The sequence below is a fragment of the Monodelphis domestica genome, chromosome 4, assembly GCF_027887165.1.
Source record: "Monodelphis domestica isolate mMonDom1 chromosome 4, mMonDom1.pri, whole genome shotgun sequence".
In the NCBI taxonomy this organism is placed as follows: domain Eukaryota; kingdom Metazoa; phylum Chordata; class Mammalia; order Didelphimorphia; family Didelphidae; genus Monodelphis; species Monodelphis domestica.
Window position 1 is genome coordinate 156,475,347 of NC_077230.1, and position 17,012 is coordinate 156,492,358.

Here is a 17,012-nt window from a genome sequence, read left to right on the forward strand (position 1 = left end):
AGAAAAGTAAAGGTAATGATTACTTTGGAAAACTCAGGAGAATAATTTCTGGAGGGAGTACAGATTTGGGAGGGGCTAAATTGTCTTAAGTTGTACTTTTTCTTTGTCTCGGTCTTTTTTTTTTTTAGCTTAAAAACAAAAAGAGATTTATTAATTTACAGAGTAATGTTGAGAGTGGCCAGGAGGATAGCAAGATGGGACAGCAAGATGTGGAGCAGTTCCCTGGGAGGACAGCATGAATGGAAAGGTTGTTCCTCCATGGGGACAGCATGGATGGAGAGGCTGTCCCCCAGAGGACATCAGTTCTGGGGTTTATATACTCTTTAGATGCTAGGTCCTGGTGTGGACAAGACCAGAGTGAGTGTTAGTCCCTCAGGCATTTGGTGGGGTGGGGTGGTCATCTGACTGGAGGCATAGAGATTCATTTCTTTGTCCACCTTAAATCTAGAGGACAAAAGAGGGTAAACATCTCAGGACCCTGGGTGGGGTCACTGGGTGTTTCTAGGTTAAGAGTCACAAGGATGCAAGGGCAAAGGAGTTTTCCCTGACAATAGTTGGCCTGGGTTTCTGGGGTACAGTACCCATGTCATCTCCCCCTTCTCCTAATATGTAACGGAAACCGGAATGGCGATCTGTCTTCTGTAACTTTTTCAGAGCTGAGAATGGGCGTAGAGAAGTCCTTAGGAGAGAGAGGCATTGACTGTAGACAGTGTCCAGAGCACCAGGCTGGGATGGTTGCTGGGGTTATGGTGGAATCTGGCATCTGGGTGACTCCCATGAGAAGCAACTAGAGATGACAAGGTTACAAGTACAACCTCAGGTCTTGGATAAACCTCTGAGGCACTGAGATCTTGGGCTAGAGGCTTGGGGTTCTCTCCACTTTGGGGGTGCCTCATACAAACCCAACAGTTAGAGGGACCCACTTTGGCTAACGCTTCCCCAAGCTGAATCAGAGAATTATATGTCCGGCTGGCTGGGTATACATAGGAGAAGACCCAAATTTTAAGGAAAGAAAGTTATGGCCAGATAGTTAAAGGCTTAAAGTAAAAGGGGTTAAGATAGCAGGGATGGAAAGGCTGTGGGCACAGGGTCTTAGGGACATGTCCTCAGTGAGTGACTGGGTCCTACATAGCTGGAAACCTGCTTGGAGTTTTGAGGGATGTCCAGCTTTCCCTGATGGGCAGACAGGTCACAAGGGGAGAGTCAGCCCCTAAGATAGACGTGCAGAAAACCAGGACTGGGGGGATAGAAACAAGGAAAATTACTACAATAACCATTGACATTACACATTTGCATTTGGGTATTTTAGCCAACAGACTTCTTCAGAAATCATCTACTGACAGGAAGAGATCCCTTGAGGAAATCGGATTCCTGAGTTGTTTGCAGAGTTGGTATGTGATGTATCTGTTACAGAATATCCTTTTGCAAAGTACACATTAACTATAACATCCATAAACACTTGAGTAACGATATTTTACAGATGAATGTCTTTACTCCAGATTCTGGGGAAAATTCAGGAGAGCTTTGAGCTATTCCAAGCCCAAGATCCAAACTTCACTTAAAGCTGCAAATACAAGCCATCAATTAATAAACTTCACCTACTCCTCAAAGTATGTTCCTAACAGTTTGAGAATGTTCAATTTTTAACCTAATAGGTTGTTTGGGGAAATGGAAACTTTAATTTTCCAATTTGTATTATGTGCTGATTATGGGGATGTCACAAAGGAAGAAGGTCCAAAAGGGAAAATATCTCCACATGAGACAAAGGACACAGTGAGTGGCTTCGTGCACCAAGCAAGGCTGGCACTGCCATTATTGTTTCACTCAAGGATTCGCAGCCTAGATGGTCAGGAAAATTCAGTCCACGATGAGCCTTGGGCTGCCTTCTCTATAACCACCCTAGGACTTTCTCTCCTTAGAGCACCTGCCACTGGATGCCAGAGGCCTTCTTTTCCTTAAAGGACAAGTCTCACCCATTAGCAGCTCAGAGAAATTCTGCTTGTCAGCAGTCCAGAAACAAATTTCCATACCCTCAAACAAGCTTTTCTGACCATTTGCCCTCTCTAAGGATTCCTTAAAGCCTATGAGTCTACGTTATAGCAGTTATTCTGTTATTTTGGCAATAATTAATTTGTCACAATTAAGTCATAAAACCTGAACAGGAATGTTGAATTCATTAGCTCTACAGTAAATACAAAGCAAGGCTAGATCATATCCTGACCTTAGGCCAGCTGAAGGAACTAAGCAAGACCAGTCAGGAATCTCTCTAAGGAATTTTGATTTTCCAAAACTACATACATCAATTCTAGAAATGATCCCTAAGTGAAAGATCCAATTATGAGAGCAAAACATCTATCTGTTTTCTTTCACCTTCTCTCTCTCTCTCTCTCTTCCTTCAAAACCCTCTGCTTAAAAAGGCAGAACACAACTTCCATTCTTCTTCACAAATCTGCATACTCAAGCTTTATGGAATTTAGAGCAAAGTCCCTCTTTCTTCTGAATTCAAACCCAACATACCTCTTCACCTTCTCTGACTTGCTTTTACCATCATAAGTCAAACATTCTATTGATATCACTTCAATTGCTAATCGGTAACCCAAAGAATTCTGATTCAAAGAATCATTGAAATACTGTAACTTTAGCATAGTACTCATCAGTTATAAATTTTAGTTCATAGAACAAATGGTAAACTGAGGTAACCACTGAGTATTGAACAAAATGTATGGTTTGCAGTGAACGTGTTTACATCCAAACAATATTTAAAACACATATTTCAACAGCAACTCACATAACATTTCAAAATTTCATAAAGCATTTAGTATTAGAGGATCTATTTTAATTTTAGAGATTTGAAACTTTTTAAGGACTGTAAAACTTAAAGTAAGCCTTTTGACAAGCAGGCTGATTACCTATTTTGAAGAAGTTAAAATGCAATAATAAAGTTATTCCAACTTTAATACACTGGGATGAAAACCATTGAGAAGAAAACCATTTGATAATTTTAAACAAAAACCCATTTTTGGTAAATTTAAACACTTTAAGGAATTTTTTTTTCCCTTAAACCTCTTATGCTGGAAAGGTAGATGAGGATGGAATGCAGTCTTTTCAAGGCTATACTGCTAAAAACCTATTTTACAAAACCAATCTGGGGCTTTTCTATACAAACAAATTTTACTGTCTGACAAAATTAAAATGAGGATGTTATTCTTTAAACCCATATAAATACATGCTCACAATTTTGAAATAAAATACCAATAAATACCTCTAATAGACAGATTTTAAGCATTACTTCCTTTTGGCTAGCAGACAGGGAAAGGAGATTTATCAGGTCTTCTTATCTCTCCCTGTTTACCTCAAAACAGAAGATAATTAATAGGTTCTACAAGTTGGAAAAACCCTTAGTTTTAAAAGTTTAAGACATTTACAAATCCCCAAAATAGGGGTGTCTCACCAGTTTCTGTTCAGAATCAATCCTTCTTCCTCTCTGCAGCAGAAGAGGAAGGAAAATCTGATCAGTGAAATGAAAGGCTTCCCCGTTTCCTTCCCCCCATCTTCCCCTGGATTTTTTAGGTGGGCCCTGGCCTTAAAACCCAAGTGAAGAGTAGAGAGAATGGAGAACTGGGAGCCTGGTGAGAGAATAAAGCTAAAAGATACAGAGCTTCTGTCCACAAAATATGTCCAATTGCCACCTGGTGTTGGAATTTTTAGGGTAACAAAAAGTCAATTTCCTCATCGCTTTCATCATTTTTTTTGATGTTGCTCAGCTATTTAGCATGAGGGAAAACAAACAAACAAACAAACAAACAAACAAACAAACAATCCAACTGAATTTTCTCTCAGGCTCTTAGACTTGATCTCCTCCCAACAGGTGAGGCCTGCAAGCCTGCTTCTCCCTTTGTCTTAATTGGGTGGGCTGGTCCCTATCTGGCTTGACCTCAGGCTGGAAAAAAGGATTTGCCATGGATAGGCCTCTTGCTTATCAAAAATGTATGGTGGCCAGTCAACATTACAAAAAGAAATTGGCCGCTTTTTCTTTAGTGCCAATTTTTCCCAATTTTTAAGTATACGCCCCAAAGGGGAATCTCGCGGTTCTCTCTGTCTCTGTCCCATTTAGATGCAGAATTGGTCAACTCTACACCGAGGGTCAACAGCTATGCGACCATAGGTTGTCCGACCAAAAAGCGCTCAGTTGAAAACTGAGGCGGCAAAAAGACTTTCCCACACAACTAAAACGTCTTTTAGTATAACGGGGAGCCGACAGATAGACCCCAAACTCCAGCGGCCCCATGGGAGAGAGAGTTCCCAGGGAGATATCACCCGAAAGCTGGGGGTTTCAGGAGTCAAAGAAAAGGCTCCTTTCCTACCCGCGAAGCCGTGTCCTCGCGGGAGATCCGGGGCACAGGCGGAGCTTTCAGGAGAGCCAAAAATCCCGTTGGGCGTCAAAATGTTGTGGGCGGGAAGGATGCCTTTTGCCAGCATGCAATGACTCCAAACTTAGCTTAAAAACAAAAAGAGATTTATTAATTTAGAAGGTAATGTTGAGAATGGCCAGGAGGATAGCAAGGTGGGACAGCAAGGTGGGGGGCAGTTCTTGGGAGGACAGCATGAAAGGAAAGGCTGTTCCTCCATGGGGACAGCCTGGACGGAGAGGCTGTCCCCCTTTGTCTCGGTCTTAAATCACTTTAGGTCTAGTCTAAATCTGTGTAGAAGATATCATATACTCTGTTGAAAATCCAAAGGCCTTTCAGGTTGTTTTAGTCACCTCTTACCATTATTTTAATCCTTTTATTTTAGTCATTATGAACTGACATATTTTCATCCAATTATATGGGTCACTGATGAAAAGCAATGGGGTATAGTGCATAAGGGTACTAGACTGAGAGTTAGGGAGAATAGGATTCAAATCCTGACTTAGAAGGGTTGAGTGACCCATTTTGCTTTGTCAAATGAAGGAATTCGATTTTGAAAACCTCCAGGTGTTTTTCTAGATGTAGATCTCTGATCTGTGATTCTAATAGAATGAATCTTATAGATATCTTAGAGTGAATCTTCCATCTCACTTGACACTTCTAACTTATTGCCTTGGAAGTCAGTTATGTTCCCATATATAGATTTCTTGCTATTACAATTGGATTTTATTCATTTTAAGGAGCCAGACTAAGTTTATTTAATCTTTATTTATATTCCCCTACAATGCGTTTGATTGCAACTGAGTGTGAGCTGACCTTGCTCCAACCCCAGAGCTATCAAATGCTTAAAGATGATGGAGCTGATTCAAATCAGATTAAAAACAAACAAACAAATAACTGGTTATACCTGGAGCCCATTATTTTGACCAGATGTTACATTCTCCAGCCTTTGACTATCTTGTAAAACAACTTAACATGCCCTGTTCAACCCCTCCAGGATCTCTGTAGCTTTCTCTGTGGATTTTCAGTTGTTATACAAAACAATTTCTATAACCTCTTCTTAAGGTTATGCCTTCCTGAGAATCCCACTCCTTAGAAATGCATTTAAACTGAGGGAAGCTGGGTGGCTCAGTGGATTGAGAGTCAGGTCCTAGGTTCAAATCTTACCTTAGACACTTCCCAGCTGCGTGACCCTGGGCAAGTCACTTAACCCCAATTGCCTAGCCTTTACCACTCTTCTGCCTTGGAACCAACACAGTATTGATTCTAAGATGGAAGGTAAGAGTTTAATAAATAGAAATGTATTTAAACCCTTACTCTTCTTCCCCTCATGAGCCCAGAGCTATTGTCTGACACCTCAGTGCTATGTGGTACCAAGATGAGAAATGCCTTGCCTTTATTAAAGAATCTGCTGTTAATACTTTGTTAGCCCTCTTTAATTCAGGTTGGTAATAACCAGCATATGCTCAATATTTATTTGTTAATCAATTAATATATTTCTTGAATCCAAAGAACATCTATTCCTAGCCTTTTAAATTTTGATTGCAATACTTGATTTTCTAGACTATCTGTAAATCTCAAAACAGAAGAGTCTGGATTAGAATTCAATACTTGCATATAACAATTTATTAAATGTTTGCTGACTTAAACTGATGAACTAAAAGCTATAATTACTTGATTTGAACTTAATCCAGAGTACCATATTACAATTCAGTTTTGAACTGGACAAATAGTTTATTTTGAAAGGTGAAAATAATGTAATATGCCATAAGTGTCTAGCATATGTTAGGAAATGAATGTTTATTGATTGATGATTTTTTATATAGCTGAACTGTTATACTGTTCGTGGGCAGAAAAAAGATAAAATAGGACATTTGATATCACAAGCTGTCTTTGTGTGCAAAGGGAAACATGACTGAATTTGGAGTCAGAGACTTGGGTTCATGTCTTGCCTCTGTCTCGTATTACCTATGTTACCTTGGGCAATTCACTTAACCTTCCTGGCCCTCAGTTTCCTCACTTGTAAAATGTGGAGATTGTACTATCTTCTGAAGTCCTTACAATGAAAGACATCAGGTCCAAGAAAGCAGGGGACTCTCATTTAGCTTTTATTTCAGGGTCAGATTCATCTGAGTGCCAAGCAAAAGAGTAGCCCACATGGAGTGGGCTTTGTTCAATTACCAGAGAGCTTTTTGGGGTTACTTTGCCAAAACTTGTCCCTCTTTACTCTTTCCCAAAATTAGTAGTGGGAGCACTGGATTTATATCAGTGGTTAAATAGAGGCCATGCAGAATTTAAGGCCTTAATTCAGATAAATGTCTAGAACAATGGGTTATCATTCAACCAAAATATTTGAAATTAATGAAAAAAAAAACCCCAAAGACCGACATATGGGCACAATGGCATTGGGTGGGGAAGGGAAGTGCAATGTGGAAAATTGTCACTGGCTTGTCTGCGACCCTTCTGCAATGTATTTTCCCTACATGTTTGCCCTATACATGTTTCTTCATCAATATCATCATGTATGTATGTCTTTCTCACTTATGGTAGAGTAACTTCCAGAAAAACACTTGATATGTACATCCAGGCAATCACGTATTATTAATTTGCTTTCTACACTTTGATTAAATGTCTTTTGTTTGAACTAATCTGATTTCTAGTTATCTGATACAATTAAACACATTTCTTCATGTTTATATAATATGGTTTTGAACAGGCAATGTTCAAAGTATTTTGAACTTGAGAAATATTTCTTAGAACCTGTGCATAACCAAATGCACTCTAGGAGACATTTCCATAAAATAGAATATTTTATTATGGTGTTAGCTAGACATATCTGATGCATCATCATGACATGGTGATCCTATAGTGATCCTATGCTCCTAAAGACTATGACAGTGGACTCTAGGCAGTTCATACCAACCTGAAAAGCCTAGGAACATGGGCTTAAGATGGGACCATATGGCTTTTGTCCAGTGACCAGCCTAACAGTTTGGAATGACTCAAAACTTAAAGTTTGGCCACAAAGATTATTGTTTTTTAGCCACAGAAATTCTTGAAGATCATTTTTGAAAATATAAAAGAGTCACATAAATTAAAAAAAAATCATAGCTCCAGAGCTGTGGGAACCCTCAAGAAGTATGTAGGGTTGTGCGCTTTATGAGTGAGGAGAGCATCCACACCAATGCAGATGGGAAATTTTGAAGCTGTAAAATAGTTCCATTTTATAAAAAACAAAATCAACAATAAGAATAGAAAACAACCTTGTCAGTAAACTCCTTACCCTAAAGTTAGCTTAGAGAAATCAAGCTTTTACCAGTGAGAATTTCCATTGCATTATCGAAAAATAAAAGATTCTCTTCTTCCCAGAGGAAAAACAGAACAGACTCCTACCTCAAGAATGTGTTTTCTAATTATTCTTTTCCCACAATGGTATTTTAGAATTAAGAAAATTAACATATTTTAAAGATTTTTCTCCTCAAATTGGGCTCCTTAGTTACTTTCATAAAAACCTAATAGAATTCTATGACTATCAAAATAAATTCAACCGCTGTAAGCCACTAGGATAGAATGATCTTTCTAAAGTTGACCAGAGAGATTAGCAGCCTAAGACTCTGGGCCAATAGGCTGATTTTCCAGGAATGAGTTTGCTGTTCTTCCTAAATATCACCTCTCTTCTCTATTACTCTCTACCCTACCAGAAACAAAACAAAACAAAAACAAAAACCAAGGACCATGTTTAAGATCAATAGCATAAAATATTTGTTTGCCTAAATTAGTGCAGATAATTGCTTTATTTCAAACCATTACATTGGCTATGCAAATGGAGTTTAAATATAATTGACTTGAAAGGTACTGTGAATTTTAAATGTGGTAAATTAGAAATATTTAGTGAATGGATTAACTTTTTTATTTATTTGAGTATTAATTGAACCAAAATTCAAATCCTACCTCTGACTTTTACTGTTTGTATGATCTTGGATAAGCCATCTAAACTAACTGAGGGTAGAGAGAGTTGGACTAGATGGCCTTTGAAAAGGTCCCTTCCAGGTTTAAATCTTTTGTCTTCTCTAGGGATCAGAGTTAGGTTTGTGATTCCATTGGAACTTTGATATGAGGAAACCCCTTCTACTTATACCCAAATCAGATCCTTCTCTGTAATTTCTACTCTTAGAATTCTACTCTTAGAACATGAAAGATTTAAGTGATACATGGGAAGTATAGGTCAGAAGCAGACCTTGAACTTGGATCTTACTAGCTCTGAGGCCAGCTCTCTAACCTTTGTCCCATGCTTTGCCTCATGATCCTACATAATGATACCAAGATCTTAAAAAAACACACACACTAAACATGTATCAGATATTCCATATCATAAACCTTGATTTCAGCATGTACCCAATCAGTGTTACATTCTAAAATATGAAGCCCTAAATATTATTAGCAAGTAGAAATTGGTACATATTGTAGAGAGTCTAAGCTAAGGTGAGTTTTTCTGTTTGTCTTTATTAAGTTAAATGAAAAAGATCTTTTCATTTAGGAAGCACACAAAAAATCAAAATACAGTGCCATTATGTTTCTAAAACAGCTCCATAAAGCAAACAAAAGATGAAGTGTGACTTTTTTTAACCTTTAACCACATTTCAATCTATTTGAGAAATCATTTTGATTGTTCAGGTAGCTGCAACAGTAAATTCAAGAATATAAAAAAGTAGAAATGATGTCTCAAATCTTCTCCAAAGCCAATTTGAATTGGATAATTTTATCATGTTATTTTCACAAATAATCAGGCTTCTTAAAAAAATACTATCCGTTCTACAATTAGGTAGAAAACTCCTAACACTTCCTCTTAGTAACCATTGCTAAGGAAACCAATTTTTTGGTTTCCAAGCATTCCATAGTTCAGTAGATAGGTCTTTTTAAAATTTGCCAAAATCTGGAATAAAAGGACAAGGCTTAAGATATGTAAATAAAAGTGATGCTTTATTTCTGCATCCACACTTCGCTTTTTTCCCTATGTGTAGGACAAAGCAACTGTTGGTTTTCTCCATTTCCTGAAAGAAACATTCTATTTTTATTAGACTTAAGAATTATTTTTTTAACAATTTAATAAAAGTTCATTATTTGCAACCATGAGCTTATGGAAGCCTGGATATTGTTCCTGGGAAAGAACCAAATCTCTGCTTGACAGAACAGTGAGGTTCATGATTCAGGGAGTATATTCTAACATTGTAAGTAATAGGATTTCCATCTATGGTACTATGTCTGTCTGCAGTATCTCCTCAGTGATGTTTGATCATTTGTTTTTTCATTGCCTCATCTCTAAAAGGGGCCAACAGCAGACAGTACCTCAACAGGGTCATAAGAAGGCAAATAAAAAGATTCTCTGAGGAGGCTTGGATCATGCACTTGCTATTGGTAAGAAGTGAATTTCTATTCAGTACGCAGGCCAATTAAAAGAAATGGCCAGTGGACCTGGGATCTTGAATCAGTTTTGGTTCAATTTAAGATTTTTTGGGAGGGAATGAAGAATATTTTTAATGAGTTGTGGGTGTATTTGAGAAAATATAATCCTGGGTTCAGAAGTGGGTGGATGTGGAAATGACGCCAAACATATAGATGGAACATAGAGTCTTAAACTGCATAGGAAAACTGGAAAAGAGCAGATTCTGAGGAAGTCTTGATGGGAAATAGATTTATTTCTGCTAGTTTGAAAAATTATAAGATATTTATGCAAAGAAGAGAAAGGGAATCAAAATAGACGAATTCTGTTTTGTTGGTAATGTTCTTGTACACTGTGGGAATTCTCTGAAAAATTCTGGTTGTTTACTTTGGAGCTGAATGTGTCACAAAATAGATGATGATTAATTAACAGGACCATATGAAGTCTGGGGACATTATTTTCCTATAAAAATCTCTCCAAAAATCACCACCGAAAGGCTCTGATTCTGAAATGTTGGCAAACCTAATAAGCATACTGGCTTAAAAAAATCTTTATTTTCAAGATGACTATGGAGACTGAACATTCCAATTCTGAAATGCTGATAGAACCTAATGAGAATACATGTTTCCAAAAATATCTTTATTTTCCAGATGACTTTGGAGAGATGGGCTACTTTTGAAAGATTATTTGCTCAGGAACTCTCTCTCTCTCTTTCTCTATCTATATCTATATAAGTAACATACATATATATTATTATAATTATTACATATATATAAGAAACTTACAAACACTTTAATTCCTCCTATGAGAAGAATTTAGGAAATTACCTCAAAATAGAAGAAAAAACAAAACTATAAAACTAGAATTTATAGAGGACAAGAACGATAACTATAGTTAGGTTATATTCTACATTTGAATGGAAGCGAATCTTTATTTCTGGAAGAGAAGGTACCTGGGTGGGTGTGGAAACGTTTGTTCTTTTTGAATTCTTATTTTTTTTCAAACTTCCACAGAGGAAACCTCAGTTCTGCCTTCCAATAAAGGAGAACTATATTCTCTTATCTCTACAAAGCTCTAAATTCGGTAGTGTGTATATTTCAACTGTAATCACTTATTAGATAATTGAAAAATCCTGAAGCATTACAAGAACATTTTCCCTCTTCTGCTTCAATAGAACAGGCATTGAGTTCTAATGTCAGATAATCAGAGAAAACTTTCTGTCTTAAATTGGTCATTAGCTTGAACTAGGTGGAGTTCGTAAAGGGGTCATTGATGACCATTTTAAGGTCTTCATTTTTCTTGAGGAGGCTGCATTCAGGGGAATGTCAAACTGGCTGGGAAGAGGGAATTGAAACAATTCACCTAAGATAATTGGGGACTGTGAAAATATGTACTGAAATTCTATTCAAGAATAGTGGCTCATTCCTTCCTCTCTCAGACAAGAACAAATAATTGCCTCCTGAACTTGTTACCCAATGTTGATGCATGTAGGGTATGATGTGCTTTGAGCAATGGAGCCAGGTGGTATGAAAGAAATGGGGAGAAAAGAGTCAAGACTGGAGGATTATTTTACTGCTATTCTTCTCTGAATACCTTTGACATTTCACTTATACTTCTGGACAAACTAGAACTATGTAGGGGCATAGTATTCTTTAACTCTTCCCCCTTGATACAGTGTTCTCACTTGATGTCTTTGTTTTCTTTTTTATTATTAATCTCTTTCCCCCTTCATCTCCTAGTTTCCCTTGATCAAGATCTTTAAAAAGTACTTTATTCTTTTGTTTCTCTACCCCTTACCAATCCCACTTTTCTCATACATCTTCTCCTTAGAAAGTCCTCCTCAATTCTCCTGCTATATTTTCTCTTTCTTCAACATGACTTAGGCTTTCCAAGGATGCTTAAGTGTGGTCAGCTGCAACTAGAAAGACTTAGGGTTAAAGTGATTTGAGGATAGTGTGGCCCAACTTGTTTTTATTTAAATAAATCACTGCTGATGTGTGATACTGGGTGAATGTGTTAAACAATTACATTTTGAAAGGAACTTTCTGAAGACCATGCCTTAGGCCAATGGCATGAAGACATGACAACACATAAAAGACTATTCAACAACTGAGTCTTCAATTTGTAAGCAACTGCCAACTTTATCTATTCTCGGGGCATAGGTAATTTTGTAATACCACACTAGGGTTTTTGTACACATCAGCTTAGGAATCCTTGAATATCTTAGAAAAATATTTGCTATAACTATCTCAGATTTGACAGTGCAAGCTAAACTTGACTCAAATAATCCTCCAAACCCTGATAATATTGGAAAAGATCCATCTGTTCTTCATGAAGTCTTTTGAAACATTCCAAAACATTGCATTCTTTATTAACTAAAAAAAAAGTTTCAAAGATGGAGAAGTAAGAGGAAAATGAATTACACGGATTATTCATTCATAGATATTCAAATCAATTACCTTATTTTAGAGGGCCCATTGGAAAAAAATAATATGAAATGAGGAAGATGAAAGGAAAACAACAAAGTTGGAAACATCTTATTCTCTAAATGAATAGATGAGAGGGCAGAATGACAGTGATAATTTTATGAAAAATCTAATGATTTTGCCTGGTTAGACAATTTACAAACTACTTACATCACTTACTTTTATTTATTCTGTGAAAATCAAGTTTAAATAGCAAAAAAAATCTGGAGTTTGCAATAGATTTTTCCCCACTTAATTTCTATTTTTTCTCAATTACATGTAAACAAAAATTTTAACAATGGTTTTTAAAAAATTTTAAGTTCTACATTTTCCTCCTTCCTCCACTACCTCTCCTTGAGAAGGCTAGCAAATTGATGTAGATTATATCTATTTAACAGTAGATAGATAGAATATATATATTCACATAAGTAGTCATAAGAAACATTTTCATATTAGTCATGTTGTAAAAGAAAACAGTCCAATCCTTTCCCTTCCCCAAATATAATAAGGAAAGTAAACAAAAAAAAAGGATGCTTTATTCTGAATTCATATGCCACCAGTTACTTCTCTGAAGATAAATAGAATTTCCTAATAAGTGCATTGGAACCATTTTGGATCATTGTACTGCTTAGAATAGCTAAAGAATTCCTAATTGATCATTGTATAATATTGCTATTACTGCGTAGATTGTTGTCCTGGTTCTGCTTATTTAAATTTGCCTCATTTCATGCAAATCTTCCCAGGTTTTTCTGAAAGTATTTTGTTTGTCATTTCTTATAGCACATTAGTATATTATCATAATCCAATTTTTATAGCTTGTTTAGCCATTTCCCCATTAGTGGACATCACCCAAAATTCTATTTTTGCCATCACAAAAGAGCTATTGTAAATATTTTTGTACATAGAGATCTTTTCCCTCTTAAAATTTTTTTTTCTTTAGATACAAACCTAAAAGTGGTATTGCTGGGTCAATGAGGGTGTACAGTTTTAAAACCTTTTGTGCATAATTCTAAACTGCTCTCCAGAATAGTTGAATCAATTCACAACTCCACCACTGGGTGAATTAGTGCACTAATTTTCCCACTCCCCTCCAACATGTGTCATTTTCTTTTCTGTCATATTAGCCAATCTGATAGGTATGAGAGGGTACCTCAAAGTTATTTTAATTTGTGTTTCTCTAATCAAGTGTGGTTTAGACCAATCCCTCTGAGTATAGCTCAGGATGGAGTATCTAGGTGGGACCCAGCTTATCCAGCATACCTGGGAAGTGTACCAGTTGGGACTAGCCCAACAAATATGGCAGGAAAAAGGTACCAGCAGACTCACAATTGGGAAACATAACAATGGTACTAGACCTGCAAGCACAGCCCAGAAAGAGGTATAGGAAGTACCAACCTATCATGAGTGGCCAGGAAGGGTAACAATGGAACCAACTCAACTAGTAAAGCCTGTGAAGGCAAATTGGAGAGGCTTTTTTTGGTTGAATCCCATAAATTTTGGTATGTTGTTTCATTGTTGTTGTTCTTAGTGAAATTATTGTTTCTATGACTTTGTTCTTTGACTCATTCACTCTTTAGAATTAGATTACTTAGTTTCCAGTTAATTTCTAATATATCTTTCCATGGTACTTTATTGCATTATTATTTTTAAAGGATACATTTACTATTTCTACCTCCTTGCATTTGGTTGTGAGGTGTTATGCCCCAATACTTGATCAGTTTTTATGAAGGTGCCATCGACTGCTGAAGAAAAAGGTCTGTTTCCTTGCATTTCCATTCTTTTTTCTCTGAAGGTCTCTCACATCTACTAAAACTTTTTCTTGACTTCTTGTTTATTTTATGGTTAGGTTTATCTTGTTCTGAGAGGGTAAAATTGAGTTACATGCACTAATATATATCCCTAACTTATATTCCTACAGTTGAAGTGTCCCCACTAGAAACAGTTTGTGGTAAATTTCCTTTCACTCATTTAAATTTTCCTTTACAAATGTGGATGCTCTCCCATTTTGTGCATATATGTTTCATATTAATTATTACTTTATCGTCTATCGTACCTTTAGCAAAACATAGTTTCCTTGCTTATCTCTTTTAATTAGGACTATTTTTGATTTTCTTGAAATTATGACTGCTAAAAGTTGACTTTTTTAACCCCAGCTAAAGCATAATAGATTCTGCTTCCACTTATTATTATTCTACTTCTTTTTACCTCTGTTTCAGGTGTGTTTCTTGTGTGAAGATTGGATTTCGCTATCTCCTGTTTGTAACAATGAAGATACCTAGCTCTTTCTTAATTGTGAAGATAAAATTGTAATCTCCTGATTGTAACAATGAAGGCACTTAGCTCTTCTTTTATAGTGAAGCTAGAATTGTAAACTAGAATCTGTTTTTAGGTTTTAACTACATAAGGTGTTAAGTAACTACAAAAGGTGAACTTAACAAAAGAGGTGTTAAATAACCCAAAAAGATAAAATCTAACCAAAGAAGGCAAGAACTAAAGAATGGACAGTCCTGGAGAAAACATCTGCTGTGATTGGTAGATGTGAAAATTTAGAGGAGGTGACACAAGAGAAAAAAGTCTTTAAATAGAGGAAAAAAGAGATTGAAGAGGACAGTCAGTCACCTGGGCTTGGAGTGAAGGATGGAGGAGTGACTGGAAGACAAACACCCAGACTTATTTTAGACTGTTACCATTGGTGAGTAAAAAGCTGACTTAGTGACCCTGCCTTTCTGGAGGCATGAAGCCTCCAGGTAAGACCCATCTCCTTGAGACTCTCTTCCCCTGATTGGGGACTTAGAAATTGTAACATATAAAAAGAAGCCAGAGTTCTCTCTCTCTCTCTCTCTCTCTCTCTCTCTCTCTCTCTCTCTCTCTCTCTCTCTCTCTCTCTCTCTCTCTTCTCTCTCTCTCTCTCTCTCTCTCTCTCTCTCTCTCTTCTCTCTCTCTCTCTCTCTCTCTCTCTCTCTCTTTCTGTCTCTGTCTCGCTGTCTGTCTGTCTGTCTCTCTCTCTCTCTCTCTCTTTCTGTCTCTGTCTCTCTGTCTGTCTCTCTCTCTCTCTCTGTCTCTCTGTCTCTGTCTCTGTCTCTGTCTGTCTCCCTGTCTCTCTCTGTGTCTGTCTCTCTGTCTCTCTCTCTCTCTCTCTGTGTCTGTCTCTCTGTCTCTCTCTCTCTCTGTCTTTCTCTCTCTCTCTCTGTCTTTCTCTCTCTCTCTCTCTCTCTCTCTCTCTCTCTCTCTCTCTCTCTCTCTCTCTCTCTCTCTCTTTCTTTTTCTTCCTCTCTCTCCTTTCCTGTTCCTCCTCAAAATTCCATTTTGCTTCTGGCCCTTACTTCTTTTAATCTGCCCTCCTTTCATCCTCTTCTTTTATCTCCTTCCCCTCCCACTTTCTTATAGGGTAAGATAGATTTCTAAACCCAACTCAGTGTATATGTTATTCTCTCTTTGAACCAACTCTGGTGAAAATAAGGTTTAAGCATTGGCCACCCCTCATTTTTTCTTCCATTGTAAAAGGTCTTCCTTTTGTGTCCCTTTCATATCAGATAAATTTCTTCATTCTTTTTCACCCTCCCACCTTCTTTCAGTGTATCCCTCTTTCTAACTCCTTATATATTTTTGGATAACATCTCATCAAAGTCATTTCACTATATCCTCCATTTATGTATACACCACCTAACTGCCCCAATAATGTTAAACTTCTTAGTAGTTACAATTATCTTCCCCCATAGGAATGTAAACATTTTAACCTTATTGATTCTCTTATGATTTATCTTTTGTGTTTAGTTTATAATGTTCTCCTTGTCTTACATTTGAAAGCCAAATTTTCTATTCAACTTGGTACTTTTAAATAGAAATGCTTCAAAGTTCTTTAATTCATTAAATATACATTTCCCCCATCCTAAAATATTATATCCAATTTTGCTATACAGGGTATTCTTGCTTGAAATCCTAGCTCCTTTGTCTTCCAAAATATCATATTCTAAATCTGTATCCTTTAATTCAGAAGCTATAATCCTTGCTGTGACTCCACATTTTCGAGCTATTTCTTTATGGCTTCTTACAATATTTCCTCCTTGAATGAGGACTGCTGGGAGCCATCAGGCCACAAATCTTGACAAGGTCACTCATGGACTCCAAGAGGTCATAAAGTGAGTCTTTGGCAGGATGGACTTGCCCACTCAGTCCCCTTTGCATGACTTCTCTCATCAACTTCCCTTATTAATGGAATTTATGTGATTATTGTCCTCTACTTAGTCTCAGAAAAAGTAAAATAAGAGCAAAATGCTTGCACACTATTTATCCAAAATATCACCAAAAGATTAGACTGACAAAACCAAACCCAAAGGACTATTATGGGTTAATTTTTGCTTAGCTACATAATTCCCAGCAAAAGCTGTACCCATAAGCCAAGCCCAGAATATCCCCTACCTCCTGCATAGAAACTTATTCTCCTAAAGCCAGTACATAAATCAAGCATAAAGACCTGTACAAAATGCTTTGGTACACCATGCTTCCTCAAGTCTCAGTAACTTGATTCTACCAACCAGAACCCTCCTTGAAAAACTCCCTAAGTTGTGAACTGATCCAACCATTTTGGAGGGCAATTTGGAACTATGCCCAAAGGGCGACAAAAGAATATCTACCCTTTGACCCAGCCATAGCACTGCTGGGTCTGTACCCCAAAGAGATAATGGACACAAAGACTTG